Source organism: Candoia aspera, chromosome 5 (assembly GCF_035149785.1).
Source record: "Candoia aspera isolate rCanAsp1 chromosome 5, rCanAsp1.hap2, whole genome shotgun sequence".
Classification (NCBI taxonomy): domain Eukaryota; kingdom Metazoa; phylum Chordata; class Lepidosauria; order Squamata; family Boidae; genus Candoia; species Candoia aspera.
In genome coordinates, this window is record NC_086157.1 from 61,852,169 (window position 1) to 61,876,399 (window position 24,231).

Genomic DNA, 24,231 nt, shown 5'->3' on the forward strand with positions numbered 1-24,231 from the left:
AGCCCCAACAATACTGGCCTTTCAGAAGGCCATAAAGACCTACCTCTTCCCCCAGATATTGAGGCCAGGTTGTTAGTTTAGGGAATGTTGTAGAAGTTTTGTGTTTTAATGAGATGACGTCAACTTGGATTTTGTCGTTGGTAAGGTTCAGTGCCCAGAGCTTCACTGGATAGATGGGCAGCCTTATAAATTTAAAGAATCATCATAATCATCATCATTTCATCTGGATGTTTCCAAGCCATGAAAGAGAATGGAGTGGGATTCTGTCATTCAATATTGGTTTTTTTTAAACAACAACAACAGTCCATGGGGTGTGCCAATGCTTGAGTGAAAGCAGCTTTTGGAATTCTCCCTGAAGTATGAGAAATGAAAGGAACTTTTAGAATGATGAATATTCAGAATTATAATTTGGGGAGTAATAAATCAATCCTTCATTCCATTTACTATGCTCACCAGGCTTCTGTAACTGTATACTGATAGCAGCTGCTCCTTCTACCACTGTTGACTCATAATGGGAAAAACCAGTGAACAAACCAAGGTTTCTTCAAAGCTGAAGTTGTCTTACTTACTAAGAGCAATAACCAGGGACTTCTGAAGGGATATAAAGTCTGTGGTGCCCAGTATAAACACCTTTAAGACAAAATCTTGAAATTATGTGGTCTGGGATTTCGGTTATTTGTACAGCCTAAATATTAAATAATTGAAAACAGAGATGGCTCCATCAGTTAGGGACTCATGAAAGATTGTCATATTAGCCACTTTTGAACTGTGTATTAGGTATTACAATGGGGGAAAATGCTGAACTGGAGATGTACATCTGTGACTGCCAAGTTGCTGGAAAAAGATACATTTGATAGCCTCAAACTAGAAATGTTTCCAATAATGTTCCCATTTAGATTTGCCCCTTCCAACAAAAACATGGTACAGAATTTGCATTAGAACATGGGCAGGCAACTTTGATTTTGTTAGGAGTTGTAACTCCTTCCTTCCTTCCCTCCCTGGACTGAAGAATGTTATTGAGGAAATAGGGCTGCATTTGCTTTGGGCAGGCAGTAAGATTTGCTAAAAATAACTCTAGAAAGCTATTTTGAGAGTTTGTTTGTGAACAAGTCGCACCACCATAAATATATATGCTTCCATGGATGTTCAGTTTTAACCCTGGGGACCACAAAATGTGGGGGTAGGTAACAGTATGCAGAATATGGGCCAGGAGTTGACCTCTCCTGTCACTAATAAAAATAAGCCAAATTTCTCCGCCATTACAGTGAACAGACTTGAAAATTAATTCTTCAAAATCTGATACTGCTAAAATAATAGGTGCAGTCCCAAATGGTTATTTTTCTTAAAAGTTATGCTAAGCTTCCCCTATTGTTTCTGCTTCAGCACTATTTATTAAAGAACATGTCATCTGGGTCTGCCTCTTCATTAATGAGCATTCAGTGATTCCATTATGACTGAGAGAGACATCTAAAAATCTGTCACTAATATTCACTATCCATGAACTGGACATCACAGATTCAAATTCTTCTGTATAAGCTGAGAGTTATTTTCTTATTTACGGTCAACAGTTTTCAGATTTTAGGGGAACAGAAACAGGGTTTTTTTAAAGGTATAAATTGTACATTTTGGTAGCTGATCAACCCATTTCCTCTGGACTTTGGGAAAGAAGAATAATTGAAAAAGAAGTGGTGAGTGGGGGGAATGTTAAGAGTCCCTCCATCTGAATATAAGCCACCCTTTCTGGAAGTAGTATTTTCAGATAAAAATATTGGGCCTCTATCACATGCCTCCAGATATAACATGTGCTTGGCTGAAGAAACTGACCCTCCAATATCTTGGATCTGTTGACCCTTTAACAAGCCTGAGTGCCTCTTTACTACTACTGTGGTGTTACTTGGGCATATACCATGGTGTGCCCAAAACTGCCCATGTATTCTGTACCAGCTAAAACTTCTAAATGTTCTTCAAGGGCAGTCCCATGTAAAGTCCATTACAGTAGTCCGAACAGGAAGTGACTAATGCATGAGTGGCCATGAGCAGAGCCTCCAAGTCTAGAAATGGGTACAATTGGTCCACAATATGGATTTACCACAGCCACAACCTGTTATTTGAGCAAGAACTGTCCAATACAATCCCCTAATTGTGCATCTACTCTGTTTGGGGGATTTGGAAGGCTTTAAAATCCAAAGCTACTTCATTTTGCCAGAGTGGAGCCAAAGCCTGTTGTTCCCCATTCAGACCTCTATGGCCTCCAAACACTGGCAATTAATTTTGACAGTATCAGCCGGTTGGCCTGGGGCAGATATACAACTGGGTTTCATCAGGATACTGATGATACCTCACCCTGTGTCAACATATGACCTCACCCAGTAATTTCATGAACTTGTTGAATAATGAGAAATGGGAAATGGATAGAGCCCTGAGGCATTCTGCACAGAACGGGTGTAAAGCTGGAATCTTTCCCCTCTCTGCACTGATTGGAACTACTCCTGGAGAAAGGAAGAAAATCACTTAATACCATAGTTCTGCCTCCCAAACCCATGTGCCAGCCCATAAAAATACCATGGAATAGTATCAAAAGCTGCTGAGAGATCAAGGAGAACAGGGATGAATGCATTACTGCCATCCTGGTTTTGCCAAAGCTCATCAAGAAGTGTGACCAATGCCATGTCAGTGTTATGAACAGGCCTGAAACCTTTACTGGAAAGGGTCCAGTTAATCTGTTCCCTTCGGGGCTCTCTGGAGCTACATACCAATCACCCAAAAAGGAAAGTTTGAAGACTGGACAAGTATTATCCAGTTCTGTTGGATACAGTAATAGCTTCTTGAGAAAAGGGTTTCTCAGAGCTGGAGGAACCACCACCTCTCACAAAGAACTATTCACCTACTAGGAGGTCCATGCCTTTAACCAGCTAGGAGGCACATGTGGCAAAACTCACAGCTGAAAAGGCGCTATCCACTTCATCAGGGCCAACAGACTCAAACTCTTCCCAGATAGCTGAGTAAGACTGCACCTCAGGCAATTCCATAGGACCCATATAGCCAGAGTCCAACTCTGAGTGAATCTGAGAGACTTGTCTGAAGATGCCCAGAACAGTCTTTGCAGCAGCCCTGATTTCTTCTTACCCAGAAGAGGACAGGTCTGTTGGCAGATTGCTAGGAAAGCCTTTGGTTCAGGAGAGATCAGAAAAGTCACACACCAGGCATTTCTGTAAAAATAATTTTATTTACAGAAAGCAAAACATATTTAAAAGCTTCTGCATTCTTTCAGGCTCTCAGTGAGAGCTGCTAAAACTCTCTACATGCCTATACAGAAGGGAAACAGAAACTAAAACAAGTCCAGGCATGTTCTTTCCCCCCAGGTGCAAAAATTAACATTTGAAAAGGGCACAGTTGAATTCAACCTCTTCACCCAGCCAAAATGATTAGTTACCATAGTAACCTTAATCTGTAGTAGAAAACATTAACACTCCCCTTTTTATACTACAGAATAAGATGCAAACCAATTTTCTTTGACAACTCTGTCTTTCCATTCACATTATTTTAACATTATCTCCCCTTTGGTTTAACAGAAAGCTACCATCCTTCTTCCTGTGTATTTCTAAACCTAGGTTGTTATAATTCCAAGGCTTTTTAATGTGAAATGGCTTTTCATGCAGGCTTCAAAGTCAAGCCTTTGTTTTTCTGTTGGTGTGAACAGCAGTAAATCATCAACATAAATGCACAGATACATACAGCTTTGTTTGTCTTTCTTCATATATACACATGGATCTGCTTTTCCTTTTCAAAACCAAAATTCTGCAGCTTTTCATCTAATTTTTGGTTCCAGGATCTAGCAGCTTGTTTTAACCCATAGATTGACTTCTGCAGTTCACAGACTAGATTCTCCCCTTTTTCATAGCCAGGGAGTTGCTGCATGAATAATTTGTGGTCTAAATCACCATAGAGAAATGCAGTTTGAATGTCATAGTGGTGAACTGACATTCCTTTGAGTGCAGCAATTTTTAACAGTAATCTAATTGATTCACCTTTAGTAACTGGTGCAAAAGTCTTGTCAAAGTCTAAATCTTTCCTTTGAGTGAACCCGTTTGCAACTAACCTTGCTTTATATTTTTGGATTTTGCCATCAGCATCCCTTTTCAGTTTGAAAACCCACCTACAACCCAGACAGCGTTCATTGGGAGGTAGATTTACCAGTTTCCATGTTTTATTTTCTTTCAAGGATGCCAACTCCTGTTGCATGGCAGAATGCCAATTTTGTGCAATCTCAGGTGGTAAAGCATTCACTTGTTCTAAAGACTCAGGTTCTGTGAATATGTGAAAAGCCTTTACTGTTTCAGTCTGAAAACGTGATGGAAGAACGCCTTTATTACTTCTCTGAGATCTGCGAGGTAATACAGGGCTTAAATTTTGATTCCTATCACTTTCCTGAGAAGCATCTGTCTCATCAGACAGATCTTCAGTTTGCTTTTCTGGTTTAATGTCCTCATCAGGCAAAAGATCACCATCAGCAAGTCCTTGCTGTTCTCTTGTGGTGGTCAGATCAACTGGAGAGCTAGAATTTAATCTCCTCCAGTTTTGTTCAGCAAAAGAAGCGCTTTTGCTAATTATCAATTTCTCTCCCATTATGAACCTTTAGCTCCTTTGGCTTTGTTCATAGCCAACAAAGATGGCTTTCTTTGTTGTGGGGCCTCCTTTCCTTCTCTGTTGTTTTGGAATATGAACCCAAGCAGTGCTACCAAACACTCTAAGATGGTTTACCTTTGGTTTCACACCATAAAACAAATGGAATGGAGTGTCCTGAATCACAGAGTTATACAATCTGTTTTGTACGTAACAGGCAGTAGATATGGCCTCTCCCCAATACTTTAAAGATAAATGTGAATCTTTTAGCATGCATTCCATCACATTTTGCAAGGTTCTGCCCTTTCTTTCAGCAACACCATTTTGCTGAGGGGTGTAAGGGTTAGAAAGAATTTGTTCTATCCCCTTTTCCACTAGGAACCTTTTGAATTTGTGAGAAAGGTACTCTCCTCCTCTATCACATTGGAGTGCAGATACAGGCCTAGGGAATTTTCCATTTGCCCATGTCACAAAACCTTTAAATTTCTCAAATGCCTCATCTTTGTGTTTTAAGATGTAGATAAATGTGTATCTTGAGAAATCATCAATGATGGTCATTGCATACCTTGCTTGTCCAAGACTTGGAGCAAAAGGACCAATAATGTCAGAGTGTACAATTTCCAAAGGTCTAGTTGTAACTCTGTCACTGTGCTTACTCACAGGAGCTTTTAGTGTTTTGCATTCTTTGCAAACTACACAATCTAAGTATTTGTCACAGGGTTTTATCTTTAGGTCAGCACACAGCTGTGGCATTTGTGCTATATACTTAAAATTAGCATGACCAAATCTCCTGTGCATCAGGTGTACACATTGGTCATGATATGGTATGTTGCCAACTGCAGCCTTGCAGCTTGGCTTCCTTGCATTTTGCACAATGTACAAGGAGTCTTTTAACATACCAGTAGCACACAATTTTCCATTTTTACGTATCTCATAACCATTTTTCTTAAATGTTATGATATACCCTGTTGCAGCCAATTGTGCCACAGATAAAAGGTTTGATTGTAAATTTGGCACATACAACACACCTTTTACAGTTTCTCCTAAGCAGGATAAATACAAGTCACCTTGTCCCATAATTTTGGTCACAGACCCATCAGCCAAAGATACACTTTGTCTTTCAGTTTTAGACAGTGACACAAAAGAGCTTTTACAATTACATAAATGACAATTGGCCCCAGAATCTAACACCCATACATCAGAATTACCCTTCTCAGCAACCTGTGCAATTTGGGTTGTCTGAAGAGCCTTCTTCTGTGTTGACCTTGTGTTCTTCTTCTCTGTCTTTCTACTCTTGGGTCTCAAGGCACAGTTTTTCTGCAAATGTCCAGCTGAACCACAAGTGAAGCATCGCTGGCTGGCTAGCGCTGTGGCCTCAGCTTCCTTTCCCTTCTTTTCCCTTGTTTTCTGGTATTGCAGCTTTCCAGAAGAGATGGGGGGGGGATCTTTCCTCTCTCTTCTCCCATTCAGCAAGTAAGCGCTGTGTAACATACGATGGGGTGAGGTCTGCTTCAGGCATAGCCTCCAGGGTACAAATCAGTGTGTCCAACATTTCATTTAGTGAGGACAGGAGGATATATGATTTTGTGAGAGGTGTAAATTCCATTCCTCTCTCCTGCAACTCAACAAACAGCTGCTGAATATAATGCAGGTACTCAGGAAGGCTATCTCCTTCTGCAAGGTAGGCTTTGTGCAGCTTTTTTGTCAGGGTAACTTTACTCCCTGCTGTTGCCTTTACATATAAGTCTCTCAAAGCATCCCAAAGTTGCTTTGCAGACTGCATACCTCACATGTGGACTAGCTGATTGTCCTCAACTCCCAGGATAATGGTGGCTCTAGCCCGCTCATCCTGTCTAAGCCATTCAGCACTGGGATTTTGGTGGGGTTGCTCACCAATTGGCAGCCAAAGATTCTCTCTGCAAAGATACATCTCCATCTTCAGGGCCCAATTCAAATAGTTGGTCTCTGATAGGCACTCCAGAGGCATCGCTGAGGGCTGGGAGGTAGCCATGGCTTCTTCCTTCTTTTGCAAGTCACCTCAGCTGGCTTCTTTGTCCTGTAGACCGGCAGTTGCTGGAAAATCTCCAGGTTGCTCCAAAGAAAATCTTCACAGGTCTTTGCTACCTGCCTTTAAATTGTGCATGAGGTGTGGAGCTGATCTCTCTATTCTCTCTGGGTTTTACTGGGCTTACTGGGCTGTTTACTGGGCCCATAACCTGTTGGCAGATTGCTAGGAAAGCCTTTGGCCCAGGAGATATCAGAAAAGTCACACACCAGGCATTTCTGTAAAAATAATTTTATTTACAGAAAGCAAAACATATTTAAAAGCTTCTGCATTCTTGCAGGCTCTCAGTGAGAGCTGCTAAAACTCTCTACATGCCTATACAGAAGGGAAACAGAAACTAAAACAAATCCAGGCATGTTCTTTCCCCCCAGGTGCAAAAATTAACATTTGAAAAGGGGACAGTTGAATTCAACGTCTTCACCCAGCCAAAATGATTAGTTACCATAGTAACCTTAATCTGTAGTAGAAAACATTAACAAGGTCAATCAACAGGTCTGCCAGTTGACTCTCCATGGACATGAAGACAGAGAACATAATTACATTTTAGTATCCTTATTACCACAAGGTTGTTACCCATACTTGTTCTCTGTTTTTCTCCTGTGGTGCTCTAGGCATCTTATACACCACTTCTAAAACTAGAAGACTCTGTGGGGTCCAGACACACAGAGGATCCATACAGGAACAGATCAGTCCAAGACCACATCACCCTCTTATTCCAAGTGGTGACTAAGGTCTGAGTTAAACCATGCACCAGAGCCCAAGGTCCCTATAGGGTTGTGCACATGGAGAAGCCTCTTCAGGGACTTGCTGCAATACAGTGTAATCATAGCACCAGGAAAATCTCCAAGAGATATCAAGCAATACTGAGATCTACAGGTTATAGGGTCCTTACTCTGAATTAGGTCCGAAACCCCCATAATTGTACCCATCTGTTCATGGAGAAATTATATTTATGCACACGCAAACTCATATACACATACCATGTGCCCATTTTCTCTTTTCTTGAACAGAAAAGAAAAATAATAGTTATAGCCCACATCATATGCTGAACCACCTAAAATAATACAGGTACATGATTGTCATGAAGGCTATGAAATCCTGTGCCACACCAGATAAGGAACTGTCAGTACTGATACTGAAATTCCCTGAGGCAACAACCAGTCCAGTTTTCAAGCAGAAACAGCAGCAGCTCAAGCAAAGAGAATATTATTAGGCAGAACAAAACACTGTGTGGAAATGTAATTGTTTGTTGTGAGCCCAGCACTAGGTAAAGGCATTCAGTGCTGGAAGACCAATACATGAAAGTGAAATAGCCTTGAGAAAAATTTCAGTGGCTGCACCTCCTTGATCAGCTGATCTATTTTGCAGATATACTACCAGAAAGTCCCATAAGAAAGATTGTAGGGCTACCGTTCCAGGGTTGCTAAAAAATCTGGGTGACTGCTAGATGGCAGCAAAGAGAGGTGGGTTTTGTTTTGTTTTGTTTTGTTTTGGAGAGCCGATCTGGTGTAGTGGTTAAAGCATCAGGCTAGAAACCGGGAGACCATGAGTTTTGGTCCTGCCTTAGGCACGAAAGCTGGCTGGGTGTCCTTGGGCCAGTCCCTCTCTCTCAGCCCTAGGAAGGAGACAACGGCAAACCACTTCTGAAAAAAAACCTTGCCAAGAAAACTGCAGGGACTTGTCCAAGCAGTTGCCAAGAATCAGACACCATTGAACAGATTAAAAATGTTTATTTTATTTTATGTTATGTTATTTTAATCCATTTATATGGATGCCCAATGTGCAAATTGTGACTCCGGTGGATAACTGGATTTTTGCAGCCCAGATATGGTGGCCCTAGATTAACAATCCTCTTTCTTCAACCAGGTGTAGAAAATTTAAGCCAGACCAGCATGCTCATGCAGAACTAAATCCTGAATTAGCAATATTTTGACATTTACAGTTTGTGACAGAGTATTTGGCAAATGTTTAATGAATTAAAATATTCCTATGTGTCAGATTCACAGGAATAAGGGAAATCCTTTAGATTTCATGTTGAATTAATGAAAGGGTATATAGAACAATGACTAAGTAAGTTAAAAGATGGCATAACAATCACTTCTTTGTTTTTTAATGGTGCCTTTCCTTCTTTACTGTTTATAATTGGTGCTCAAACCACAGAGCGTGGCATAAACTACCACAAGAAAGATTCATATTAGAAAACCAAATTCTTTGATCAGTATCTTCCACTGAATAAGATTAAAATAAATTCTGCCTGCTTATGGAGGGTTCACTTCACTTTTGATCTGGCCCAATAAAAAGTGCAGTGTAGTAAGATTGATTATAATAAATAATGTATTTATTTGGCACTTAAGTGTCCGCAGATATGTGCATATATTATTACGGTAATGCTTACAAATTACCATTTCAAGGATATGCCAGTCTTTGATTTATCAAGATGCATTTGTTTTTAAAATCTTTTAGAAGGGTGCAGTTGAACCAATCCACTTTATCCTCTTTTGATTTTGTACTGTGGAAAAAGAAACTGCTCCTCACCTGCTTAGCTTTTTCGAAAAGTGATCCTCAAGTCAGAAGATGCCATAAACATCCTCTTTCAGCAAAAGACTAATAGCAAGGCTTAAATTACTATTGAATAAGCAGCAATAAAATATCTATGAAAATAACTAGTACTTCCAGAAACCACAGGCAACAACAAGGCAGAGTTGTCCTTAATCAGCAAAGAACATTTGTGGAGCTAGCGCTATGAGTCAGGCACAGTTTCTTTCTGTCTCCTCCAAATCTAAGGGAGGGCAGGTGGTGTGGGAAGTATATTGCTCAGAATATTCTATGTGTGTGTGTGTGTGTGTTAGGTTGACATCATTAAAATCATGTGATTTTCAAGGACCAATTGCAGCGGGCTCTGGAAAGGGGAACAGTTAAATTTGTAATATTGGTTGTGTGAAACACTTCTTTGGGCCTCATAAACAACCACAGAACCACAAGTTGGGTACAGAGGCAGTCACACAAGAGTGGGTCCGGGATATTGGTCAGCAGGCAGGGCGAATCATTTTGACTGCAAACCACAAGAGTTTCATAGAGTGGTAAGCATCATGAAACCACAAGTGATCTGCTATTTCTTTCTCCCTTTCTTTCTCTGTCTCTTTTCTTTTCTTACAAAACAGTTTCAGTGTTTGTGTGAGAGAAACTGAATTTATTTGCTTTGCAGACACAAAGATGCAAAGTGTACTGGCAGACAAAAAGTTGATTATAATGGCCATTCTGGGTTTTTTACTTCCCAAGGTGAAGGAAATCATATACCAGTCTCTTATAAAAGAGAGAATAAGTTTTTAAAGAGGAAACCATGGCTTCAGACAGCATATTTGAGTCATTTCCTTCTTACCAGCAGTGCTTCGTACGAGGTAAGTGTCACTCAAACTTTTAATATACTTTTGACTCATACTGTACATCTTTAAGAAAATGCATGTTTGCACTTTTCAGAAGCTCTTAGTGGCACATTTTTCCATGATTATCTTTTTGGATTTTAACACAATCTGAAATGTAAATGGGTTAACATCTTGCTGCTTCTATTGAGCAATTTTATTGGAGGATTTGTTTCAGTTGTTCAAGTTGCCAGCATAAAGTCATCACTGTCCTGCTTTGTAAATGTGGCTTTTATAAATCATAGTAACTGCACGCAACAGCAGAAGCACAAAGCAATGGAGGAATGTTTAGCAGCCCTGTCAGAGTCTGGGTTTGTAACAGCCATCATTAGAATAGCTATGTGCACACTTTATGCATTGCTGCATTGGTCCAGACTGGAAGAAGTTTAGAGGTACCCATTACTGTATGGAGGTAACCTAGAATTAAGTTCCCATATTTATTTTTGAATTAATGTAATATATCATCAGGCTAATAGGCGATTTTCTTCCAGAAAGAAGTTTCAAGAAATGTATAATCCAAGAAAGTACTTTATGGTACTTCAGAACCATAAAGTAGACAGGAGATAGATTATAGACAAGAATAGAGGTACATGCAGGACTTACTGAGATACTGATTAAAAAGATCTTCCCCAGGTAGACTTCCCCAGGACTGCAATGCCCATCACTCCCAGACACACTACTACTACTGTGCCTGATAGGAGGAACTGTCCAGCACATCTGGATGATAATAGATTGAAAAAAGTTGGCTTAAATTCTGAAGCAGAAATGTTCTGGAAGTAAGCAGCATAAGAAATATGCTACTCTTTCAGGAAACTTGGATCTATCTCAGTAGTGTATGATCAGGATTTAACTTGTTCTCAAAGCCCATGTAATGCATAAGAAATGCAGCATGATTAAATGGTTTTTATTAATACATGCTTGCTATGTTCATGAGGGGTTAGAATGGGGTGAAAAATTCTTTCCCACAGTCCTCTAGTTGCAGCCTCAGGAGTGTCTATATGAGTAACTGGTTATTGGTATTAATAAGCATTTTAAAGAAGGGGGAAAAATCACACTTTTCTCACAATAATCCACCTTGCTTCTTCTTCAAAAATAGTCTGAAAGCTAGAGTGAACATACGAGAGTAGCATACTATAAAAGCCTTGCTTTGTGCTCAATTATAAAAGTTTCAAGCAAAGTTTTACTGGCATTAGCAGGCAGTTTACTTGATGTGAATCACTATGAATCGCATGAGTCACACATTTTGGAGGAGTAGGGAATGTCTCTTAGTAAGAACAAGACAAAAATGGAGAGAAATCCCTAAATCTTCCCCGACTCATTTCCACTGAATTACTAACAAGGAAAGGAAGCAATATTAGTAGAATAACAAGCATCTTCCTGTATATAGTTGTCTTTAGTTTTGGGGGGTTTTTTCTTTTGCCCATCTAAATGTTTCCTTTTGCTTTTTATCTAGAGAACAGGAAGGCCTTCTTGAGGAAATTTTATCTTTTTACAATGTAATGAAGATGGAAACTGCACTTCTTTAGGTGACATGGTAACATAGAGTCTCCAGAACTCTAACAGTAATAATGAAGGCCATAAATAAGGAAATACACAGAAAGAGATTTTGAAAGAATATGGACTAGGACAATAACACTCTATTAGGATAAAGAGATATTTTTTCCCCTAAAAATAAAGTGTGAGCCTTCCTCTGCATTTTTGTTATAATAAACCAAAGTATATCTCTATTTCCTTAGTCACAGCTTTACAAGTTGCAGTTTTCACTTCCCAAGCAATTTCGGAGGATAAATTGGGGGCATATGCACAGTGTGAAACATGAGGGACATTAGATTTAGGTTTTTTTAAAAAATAATTTAATTTTAATTAGAAGGATTAATTCATCCTTCCCTCTAATGATGAAGCCACTTCAATCAGCTGCATATGGTGACTGAGCAGATCTTATATATCTTATCCTATTTAGCACCTGTATTTCAAGAGGAAAGTTTAATTGAAGTGGACAGTTTCATTAGACAATTAATATTTTGTAAATACTGTTTTTGCTGATTAATAAAGAATAATATAGAGCTTAATTATGTGAGACCTGAAGACCTTTCTGTGAGTCGGCTTCCTCCTTTCACTGAGCTTAGGACAATTTCAAAGAAGTTGACTTGACAAATACTTAGGTTACAACACAAGAAAAATAATCATTCCCTTGGTCAAATTGTTTTCACCCCCATTCCTCAGTAGTGTTTATACAGACCAGTCATTAGAAATGTCCAAAATAGTTTGGTTACTTTTCCCGCCAAAATTTATTACACTTTCTTTCGTAACTGAAATTATGACCTAAAGGGTGGGAAAAAAAAAACAAGTTGTTTTCTGTTGTAGATTTTACTTTATCAGACCATGCAGTCCTCTTGGACGGAAATCCATAATTCTTTTTCAGTGCGATACCCTCTGAAAATTTGGGGAAAAAAAGAGGAGTGGGAAAACAAACACTGGTTCCACCCTCAGTGAGAACTGACAGGATCACAAAGCTTGTCATATTAATTGAATGTGGTACACCACAAAGGATATGACCCGTTTTCTATCACACCACACCAGGTTCTCCCTTATACTACTAGGTAAAGAACAGATTCTGATGAACCTCCCTTTTTTTTTTTTTGGAAGCCTGCATTATTCTGAATTGGAGAAATCAATTTACATATATATAAAATTCAAGATAATTTACTCCAAATCTATTTTTAATAGGAATTTTGGAGGGGGGTAACCAAAATAATTTAATGAAAGCATCCACCATTATGCATTTAGCAATTTTATGTCAGACAGTAGTGTAAAGCTACAAATCTCTAGAAATCTAAGACATAACAACTAACTTATTCATATTTAAAGCAAACTCCCACTGAGTCCAAAGAAGTTTACATTCAGCCCATTCAGCACAGGATTGCAGTCTTAATGCTTGATTCCTTCTTCCTATTCTGATTACTGCTATCTGGAACCTTTAGAAAAATACAGATCACAAACCAGGGAATCCCATTGCATAGTTCTTTCTCATTAATAGAACCTACCAGTGTTAAGGTTTGCTAAATTGTGATAGGTTTGCTAAATTGTGATAGGTTATTTATAGTCAGATGGGCCATAAATCATGATTTTGCCTGTGAATTATTCAGTATATGGCTTGATGCTGTAGTCATTATAGTCAAGAAAATGTTGTATCTTCACAATTCAATATATGGAACCTTGAGTTCTATGGAAGAAAGATGAAATACTGTCTTGTATCAATCAAATCTGGCATGCACCAGAAACGTCAGGAATCAAGTAAGCATACAATTTTTTACAGCTGGACTACATAATGATAGAGTTAGGTGGAAAAGCAAAAAGAAAAAACAGATAGTTGTTGACTGCTGTAATTTCCTGCAAAAAAAAAGAGAAGAAGCCGCCTTTCTCCCCAGCAGAAATACCATTGACTACAAATACAGTACTGAAACTAAAAGTAACAGAACTAAGACCATAGCAACATATCACAGTTACTAGTTAATAAAACATAATCCTATCATTAAAGCTTCACTATCTCTTTAAACAGGCATATACCCAAGAATTAGTTAAAGCTGCAGTTTTAGATACACTTACCTGGAAACAGACTTCCGTGAATGTTACAGGGCTTCTAAGTAAGCATCCATAGATGGTGCAGGTGTAAAGTCTACTAGTTGTTGCCCAACAATGATTTTTTTAAGTATCAATAACATTTTGACCGTTGCCTGTTATAAGTGCAGGTTGAAAAGGGATTTGTGGATCAGAATACTACTTTCCTCTAATGAAAATGTTGTGCCTATGTTAAACCCTTGTTAAATTACAGGATTCCTGTAATAGTTGGAACTACATTTGACAATTCTGTTTAGATTTATGAAATAAAACTTTCCTGAAATAAAATTGGGGGTGGGTGGGAGGTGGAGAAGCAGTTTTGGCATTTGAAATAAAGAGGTTCAGCAAGAATGTTCATATACATAATTACATTACTTTTTCATAGAAACATAGACATAATCACAGCTTACTTTGGATGCCACTGTAAACAAAGTTCCAACTTATCCTTCCGAGTTGGTCAATATCCTTCCAAAAATGTGGTGTCCAGAACTGGATGCAATATGCTATGTGCAGCTCCTTGCTGATTTAAATTCCAAAAAAAAAATACTTATATACAATAAAGCAGAGTGCCAATCTCTAATATCATCTTTATTTCCAGGAATACTTACAGGACCTATACAGCCCACATGAGCATTCTTAGAAAATAAAAATAATGGGTGGCTGCTGTCTAGTGCTTTATCTGGAACACGAAAATAACATTGAACAGAGTGATAACTTTGAGGACTTAAAGGGACAGCAGGGAATCCCCTCGGCTGTTTACTTTCTAGTACATGAGTGTTCCACTGAGCCCATTTTATGAACAGAAAAAGTCCTCATTACAGCCATTTTGTGAGAGCACCTACAACATGCTCTTAAAATTTCAAGAGTGGGCACTGCTCCTAGCTTAAAGGATCCTAGGAAGAACAAATTACATTATATGACTTTAAAGGTATTTATTTTTTATTTAATATACTTCCCTCTTGAACATCTGTTCAAGTGGGACAGGATTCATAGAGCACACCTAAAGGCAGCAATAGCATTATCATGTCCTATAAGTTAAAATCATATAATAAGTTAAATATAGTGGTACTTTTTCTTGTTATACATACTGAAGTCTATCCTAGAAATTCATTCCTATAAATGTGAGTCACTCAGTAAGTTTTCTAAGTATGCAAGTCCAGCCCACTCATAGCAACATTTGTCTACAGAATATTTAGTCACTAGTGGTGTTCAATGTCCTCCAAAATCCCCACAGGACACATTACAAAGACCTTCCCAATTCTGTTTTAGATAGTAGGTGACTCATTTTGTAATTAACCACATAGAATTTCTTCTGAGTATCTTAATATAAACTTTTTCCAACTCTCTTGTAAATCCTAGCAATATAGAGCTGAAGATGTAGCCATATCCTTTTTCCTTTGAAAGTCTGGTATTTGGTGTGCTCCTATTCTATTCTTCCTATTTCTTCAGCCTAAAACTTTCCCTGAGTTCTGTAATAGAAAGATAGGATTATAAATAAGAAAACTACTGTATCTAATCTTCTGCTGAAAAGTTAGGATGCTTACTGATAGATGGCCTAGCGCTATGAAATGAAATATATTGTACAACTATTCTGTTTTTCATCTTGACCATTCTGGTTTTGTTTTGTTTTGTGGTAACAAAAAATATAGAGTAAGTGAAGAGAAAATGCAGATCGTAAGATAACTCCTCAAACCTATACAAAATCCTATGAATGTAGGACAACGGCCTGGAAGCACCTTTTATTTGGATCAAAATGGATGCTCTCTGGCCCCCTTATTTCTTCATAATTTATTCATTATCATACTTTTATTCTGTTTATATATCTAAATAATTTTAGTATAAACACAGAAAAAAACTGAAAAATGAATTACGATATCTATGACAATATTTGCCATACTAACCCTCCCTATGTAATCTCCTGTTTGTTTTTTAATATTATTATTTGTGGATATTTTGATATGCTACAGTATGGTTTGTAAGCATGGGAGCCTCTATCACTCCTGGTGTTTTGGTAATATGGCCAATGCTCTCTGAGTATTCCTGAATATTGCTGAATTATTATTGACTTACTTTGTAAAAGATACTTCTTCAAGGAGTGCTCTTTTTGTGTTTCAGTTAATGTAATCAGCAATAGCAGGCATCAGTCAACAGAAGAGGTAGTCAATCTCTCCCAAGTCCTTGCTGTCAGGATCAAATCAAGGGCTGCCTTAGTTCAATAAGGGCTATGTAGGGGACATTAGATGGGCAATTGATGCATTTTTCAGCTAGATGATGAAGGGTGAAACATTGATCAGAGGCCAAATGCCCCTCCCTAAATCCAGCTTGTTTCTCTGCCAAGTTTACATCCTGCATTATAACCTGTGTGTTTCCCATAGAAGTGCCTTGCATACAGTTGCGAACTATGCTCAACAAGCTGATGGGGTGGAAATTAGCTGGATCTTTCTTGCAGCCTCTTTGATATGTTGGAATAGTGATAGATCTATTCCAGTCTCTCAGAATCTGTCATGTGGGGTCTGTGCTTGTGAACAAGGACTCCCAGACTGGGGCCCACAATTCCATGTTTGTCTTTAGCATTTATGCTAAGGTCAAATTGCCTTCAACTGCTTTGCTCTTCTTGAGATATGGAATAAGCTTTGACACCTGTAATACCAGTTGAAATTACTCCTTTTGGTGACCCTTTAGCCTGCCTGATCCTGCAAGACAGATTTGTGCCTCATAGCTGTCTGGCATCCACACAGATTTCCAGTAATATTAGCAAACTAACAGACCTCTGAGTCCTGAGAAAGCCTGGTCCAAATGGGAACAATGGCCCTCAGCACTGACATGTAAAGTGTTCAGAGTAGGCCTGACTGGGAGGCCATTCTCCCATGTGAAATGTTTCGAAAATATTGTCTGCCCATCTCACAGGTTTACTCTTGCGTGTTACACAACATTTTGTCATTCTCACTGCTGGAAGGTAGCTTTAACATTCCTGCGGGAACAAAAAATAGTCTCTTGTCTGCCTTTGTGCTACTGTTCTATACAATGTCGTGAGTTGACTTAGTAACTCCTCTCCTGTTTTCATGCCAGTTGCAAGGAAGAGACTATTCTCCTTTTCTTAGCTGACACCCCTCCAGATATTTCTAGAAGAGTTACCAAATGTCTAGCACTGTTAAACACTTTAATTGTATAGCAATTTTGAAAGCCTCAGGAGTTTTATGTATGTAGCTTTGCAAATGTCTTGGCATGTATAATTGGTTTTATTGTTTTCTGGAATGTTTGTTTGTTTTGGTCTTTGTAAATTTCTGTTCCTAACTGACATAAAATCTAAAAATTCAGAAATGCTGTTAGCTTCACTTTAGAAACACCAGAATGAATCATAGGAACTAAATGGCCCAAAGAAGTGTGTTTTCATGCAAAAGGCCTGGTTAAGTCAAACAAATCCAGTAAAGGAGTTCTGGAATTGCTGAAAAACCAGAAAGAAAACCATAGAGTTCATTTGGTCATTCAAGCACAAAATCTTCTTTCTTAAACTTTAATGCCTTTGAGGGCATCAATCTCCAAATAAAATTACATAATTTTAATTGCTAAAAATCACATAATGCTAAAATGAATTCTCCTGAGATTTTGCATAGAAAATTTTATGAAATATTATGAAAACCTCAGAAGATGTTGACAGTCTTACATAAGATTTAACAACATTTTCACAAGATCTACACAAGATTGCTTAGATCTCCTGAAATGCTGGTCTTCTTATGTTTCAGGCAAGGGCAATAAAACCTTCACCTAATTTCTCACAGTCCAGAAAATGTTGCCAGTCCCTATTCCCCTACTGTCAGTATTCTAAAAAGTGAAGGAAGTAGGTCTTGTGAAGGCTTTTTTCCCTTAAGAGATAAAATAACTTATAGGAAAAGACTTGCATTTGCTGAGATGATGTGTAGGTCCACCATCTTACTGCTTTCAAGTTGTGTAATACAGGTTATTTGCTATGATGTAAAACAAGGATACAGGGATGCGGTGGCGCTGCGGGTTAAACTGCTGAGCTGCTGAGCTTGCCGATCGGAAGGTCGGCGGTTCAAATCTGCATGATGGGGTGAGCTCCCGTTGCTAGTCCCAGCTCCTGCCAACCTAGAAGTTCGAAAACATGCCAATGTGAGTAGATTAATAGGTACTGCTTCGGCGGGCAGGTAACGGCGTTCTGTGACTGTCATGCTGGCCACATGACCACGGAAGTGTCTACGGACAAATGCCAGCTCTTTGGCTTTGAAACGGAGATGAGCACCGCCCCCTAGAGTCGGACACGACTGGACTTAATGTCAAGGGAAACCTTTACCTTTACCTACCTAAAACAAGGATAAGCAACCTGGTGTCTTCCTGCTCATTTGTATCTAAAACTGCACAATCCTTGACTATAACCCATGGTGCCAGAGGTTATGGGGAGGTGTAGTCCAAAGGGGCATAATGTTACCCACCCTGGCTTTAGATTTTCATATTAATACAATAATGGGATCCATTTTCAAACAAAACTGCATTGCAAAATTCCTTCAGATAAGAATTCATATACAGTAGGCCTTTTATATCATTTCCAATCTCAGGTCTGAATCCAGGTATCTCTGCTCCATGCTGTTCTTTAATCTCAGTTGACTCTTGCTTTCCTCATACCTGTGATCTTCCAGAAGCACTATTTCCCAATACTACTTGTCTGCATCTATCTTTCTATAGCAGATGTACACAAATTGCATTAGATGCTGAGAAACATGTTGAAACTATACTATAAAGCAGGCTGGACCACTTTGAACTGGCATTATTATTGTTATTATTATTATTTGGTAATTTTGTTGTATTTCCCCCATTATAAAAACAATACAAATACTTCTCTTTTTGCCTGATACAGAATACAGTTATATCTTCAAAAATATGGCTGGGTTATTTGTCATTACTAGATAGCATCAATACATTGGCAGTAGGAGAGAGTGTCACAGGCCATGGAAGACACCCAACTGGACCACATGAAGCCCCTAGGATGCATGTCTATAATCCTGCTCTGTGATATCATTAGGTCATCTTTGGATGTACATCTACTACAAATGTCTACCCTTTCTCATTGTGTATTGCTTGAAACCACTAGCCTGCTCTGTTAAAGGATTTATAGCTGGAGTTGAAAATGACACTAAAATGTGATTTGCCAATACAAATTTGTCCAATTAAATTCTCCCCCCACCTTGCCCCAGGTAGATTTTAGCAGAAGCAACTAGATCATTTTTACTCCTTAACAGTGATGAATATTCCATAAAGACAATTGAGTTTAAAATAATATCTGCATAATATACAATGTCTGCTAAGGCAGAAAAACACCTGCAAATACTGAATATACTAACTTTGCTATGTTTACAGTGACTGTCACATGTCATGAAAGGAAACTTATGTGAAACATGACTATTTGTTTCATAGAAACTGGAGAGAGAGATTTTTAAATCCCATTGGCCCCATACCAAAGAATAATACTGATTTATTATCTTTGAATATTCCTCTCAAGTTCTTTTTTTTAAATAAGAACTTTATTGGTTTTCTAAGTATAGCTAAAATACAAAATAAAAAATATAGAAAAGCTAGAAAATAGAACTAAATAAAAAACTATAAACTTCCTCTCAAGTTCTAACACTTTCTTGATATTCTTAAACATGTGCATTTTATTTATTTATTTTCTATCCCACCTTTATTATTTTTATAAATAACTCAAGGTGGCTAATGTACCTAATACTCCTTCCTCCTCCTATTTTCCCCACAATAACAACCCTGGGAGGTGGGTTGGGCTGAGAGAGAGTGACCGGCCCAAGGTCACCCAGCCGGCTTTCATGCCTAAGGTGGGACTAGAATTCTCAGTCTCCTGGTTTCTAGCCCATTGCCTTAAATACCTATATGACAAATATCAGTACCCATAGCAAATAATTTCATAATTATAGTTGACTTTACTTGTAAAGAATAAGCAATTTGTCCTTTTGGTCTTTTGATGGTAGCAGAAGGTAAAAACATATAGCCGCATGATCCTTTTAATATACTTCTTTATATTCCTTAAAAGAGAGAATTGCCCACTTGCTACAGAATATTTAAAGCTGGAAGTATAATGCCATAAGATGCAAAAGATGTAACTATTATCCAGAATGATGAATATATTGTATATTCTAAAACATGATCACCATATTACTTGATCACGTTTACAATCATCAGTGCATGGCATTGTGACATGTCCCATTAATGTACAGTACTTTCTTTTCAACAAAATATGGTGATGAATACTATGCAAAACTTTGTTACAGAATCACTGTCTCCCCATTTACAAACTTAGGTAGTGAGTGTTGCTAAGAGTGGATATTTGAGGCATCAGTCAGTTTGAGAGAACTCTTGGGTTTGTAATGATACACAATGCAGACTCATAAAAAAAGTAAAAGCAATGCTGAAAATGTAACTTCCTAACCTCAGAGAGACAAATGAGGGCCACTCACTGGCTACATAATGCTAAGTGTTGATTAGAAAAGGAAAATGGTGGTGAGTAAATGCTTTGCTTAAGTTCTTTAAAATAGGAGTGGGCAGCCTGATGCAGTCTAGATTTTTTGTACTAAAGCTCCAACCATCCCTTATCTGGGGCTGATAGAAGTTGATGTTTAGAGGAAGCTGGGTTGCCTCTTCCCTGAGATAGCATCCTAGAAGAGGACATAAATGACTGTGATCATGGAACTCTATACAGGAGCATTTTTTTTTTCTTTGTTTATTTAACAAATTTACAGAGCCACCCATCTACTCAAGGAAATCTGGATGGGGAACCAAAATAAAACACAACCTAACTTTACTTTGTTGGAAAGTAAAGATATACTACAACATTCAGTGACAGAATGATTTGTGACTACTTATGATCGAGCAACCACTTAACAGGCCACTTTAACTTGTGCTGCCTCATGGATATCAATAGTATTATACCTGTCCCTGTGGTCTCTGAATGGTCCCTAAGGGAGGATATGATACTGAGCAGGCTACAAAAAAAGTAAATTTCATTTATTTCAAATGGATTCCTTAGTGTTTATTCTCCAAAAGGCACAAATTAGTTTATGAATGTTTTACTTCACACACCTGTATGAGGTTGAAAAGAGGAACATAAATACTCTACATTACCTAATTGCCTTTGTTAATAAATCTACCACCCTTTTCCCCTTAAGCTGTGTGGGTCCCCCCCCCCCCACCTTTCTGGCACAAGCTATTAAATTCAAATTCCCTTGTATAAACTCTGGATCACGTTCCTGGCAGCTTGCTGACTTGAAGTCTCTTTTTAACACTCTTAAGATATTTGTCTTCATTCTTTCTCTCACTGAGTCCCTCTGCTTTACTCTCTTCCTGGCAAAAGCACCTTCTTTCATATGGTCCTTATCATCTGTGTCCAGCAGCCTCTGGATCCATATTTGCAGGGGCTTTGGTTATTGTGCTGTGGACAAAGCCACTCTAGTTTGAAATCAGCTTAAAGAGAAGCTATTCCTTTTTCCTTGCCCTCAGACAACTTCACCTTCCTTTTTCACCTTTCAAAGAACAAACAAACAAAATCCATCAACCACCAATAGGGGTGGAATTAGAGAATGCAACAGATTCATGCTTCAAATGGCTTGTGTATACGGTATACAAATTTAACACCAGAGAACAGCTGATACTGGGGTTTTCCTCTTTCTGTTGTGCAAAAAAATTATTAATCTCATCATCTTGGGCCTATTCTTGTTTTTGGTGTGTGGTGTAATGAGTATTGCTGGAGATTTACGTGTGGTTTGGGAATGTTCAGTGTTGCTAGAGATGTGGTTTGGGGCATATACATTTAAAGGATTCTTTGTTCATTTATTAGATTTCTTTCTCACCTCTCATTCAAGAGCTCAAGGTAGCATGCACAGCACACCCTTCTTGTCCTTTAGCTAGAATTAATATGATGCCTTTTATTGTACTTTATGAAAGTACAACATAAATGGGACTTGGTATGGTTTTTTTCCTTCACTGCTTCTGCACGTGGTTTCTCACTTGATTTCACAGGGATCAGAATTCAAATCCTGAAGTATTCAAATATAGCTTCACTTTAGGGCTACATAAGTTACATAATTTCTACATCTTCTAGCAGCATATATCACATAACAGTAAGTCTCAAGATGCAATAATAACAAATAAGGCTCATTTGAAATTGATAGGATTCCTGGCCACTGGATAGAACTGGGCTCTTGGGGGATTTTGCTGTGTCCTCTGCCTGTCACGGTATTTTTCTGACTCATTGTGTCGTATTTTTCTGATCAATACTGCACTGTATATTTGATGATATATTAGTCTAAAACCTCACTTTTTCAAATGAAAGACACCATCTGCTTCTGGAGAGATTCACCTAAAAATGTGTATGTTCATAAGCCTGCAGCACAGGTGGTGTTGTTTTTTCCCCTACATTTTCCCACAGGTGCACTTTTTTTGGATCAACCAAATGTTGATCCATTGGTTACGACAGGAATTGACCAACCAGCTTGTTGCTTGAGCCTGATATTGTAGGCTGAAAGAGAGTGGCTGGCCCAAGGTCACCCATGCCTAAGGCGGGACTACAACTCTCAGTCTCCTGGTTTCTAGCCTGTTGCCTTAACCACTAGACCAAACTGGCTCTCATGAAGCAGAGGCATATCTTCCTCCTATTCCAGTCACAATCTCATAGGCTGTTCACACACTTGTTGGGTCTCTGACTTAATTTTTTTTATTTAAAAAATGCACCAGGTTAATTTCTGGGAATTGTGTGCATGGAAAGAAATGTGTATTGTTTTATGTATATCAACTATGTTGAATTAGAACTGGATCAGTTTGGCTTTCAGTCATAACTACTTGAAAGATGTGGTGGTAGTTATTGTATAATTGATTTAGTTTAGGTACGATTATCATAGATTAACTGGAAAACTGCAGCTTCCAGGGACTTTAGTTTTACTGGATCTTTAGTCTGGTCTGTACCTTTTAAAATTAGTAACTTACTTTGCAGTTGGTTGGACATGTAAAACAATACTGTTTTGTTAAGAAAATTAGTCAGAAGCAGATTAATAATACCAAGAGGCAGAATGATGTATTAGGAACATGCTTGATTCTTGATGTCTGGGATCACATTTTGTTCTCAGTACTCAGATGTTTAAAGAAGAGCCCTTTTACTTTCTCCAGTGTACATAAATGGTTGCCATCTATTTGCAAATTGGGAAATAGAGTGCTGCACTTGAGAGTGTCATTAATCTGAACATCTAACCAGGATCCCATTCTGACAGTGTAAACCCAGATTGTCCCTAATAAAATCTTGCAGGGGTCAGTTCAGGATGGTTGGGTGATTGGGAATGTCTGTTTCCATGCAGAAAACACAAGGGGACACAATTATATTTCTCTAATTTGGGCTAATGGTATTCTTTTTGTCTATTCTTTATTATAACAGCACTGCAAATATTATTTTCGCCTCCGCTCTTCATAAATGAGTGGGCTATTTCATTGCATTTTAGGTTTGTTTGCTGCTTAGTATGAAAAGACTTTTTGCAATCAAGAGTAAACAGAGAGTTGCGTGTGAGGTGGAGCTGCACTGCTTTTTTTATTTTGGGGGGTGAAGTTTTAGGGAAGCAGACACCTTAGAGGCAAGCATCCTGTTCACTGAAAAACAAGTGTCAGTTAGAGCAAACTTGTAAGAGTGAGAAAACCGCAGCCTTCTGAGCTGAGCTGATAACAGGCCTCAGCAGCTTTTGCAGAAGTTCCGTCCCTACAAATTCTGATGAAAATGTGCTTCATTGTCACTGGTTCTTTCCTGTTTCGTGTTTTTTTAGCCTTGCTATTTCATGCTGCTATGTTCTGCAACACTTTTTTCAGTTATGCTTTCATCCGTCATGTTAGTAACCTGCGTTTTGACTCATCTACCAGTTGCTCTTCACATGCCATTTCCAAAGGACCAGCATTTTGCAAATCTACTCTTTCAGACCTGTTTTTGCTTTTCATCCTTCTAATATAAGATGTACTGTATATTGATCAATAATGTTCTAATCTTTTAGATTCCCGTCCTCTTGTTGCCTTCACCTTCAAAAACCTGCCAGTCTTATTATTATGGGAACAAAGAATTGTCCTTTTTTGTTAGAGGCTCTGCCTTCCATTGGGATTGGGAGGCGATACCATAAAGCACTACAACAGTTGATATGATATGATTACATAAGGAAATTAATGTGTACTTTGAACTGCTGCTCTGCAAAACATAGAAAAGTTTTGCATTAATTTGGTTTCTTTCATCTCTCAGTATGAAGAACAATTTGATTCCTCTGGTAAACCCTTAAAATTTAAAAATAACTTATATTTATACAAACTAATATTTATATATATCCAGCTTTCTTTTTCATGCACAAGTATCTTCCCTTCAGTTTCACTGCATGGGAAGCTCAAATCACATGTGCAGGAAGATCCCAATATTACCTACACCTATTTGGCCAGGATCAAATCAGAAGGATCTCCACAGCTGAC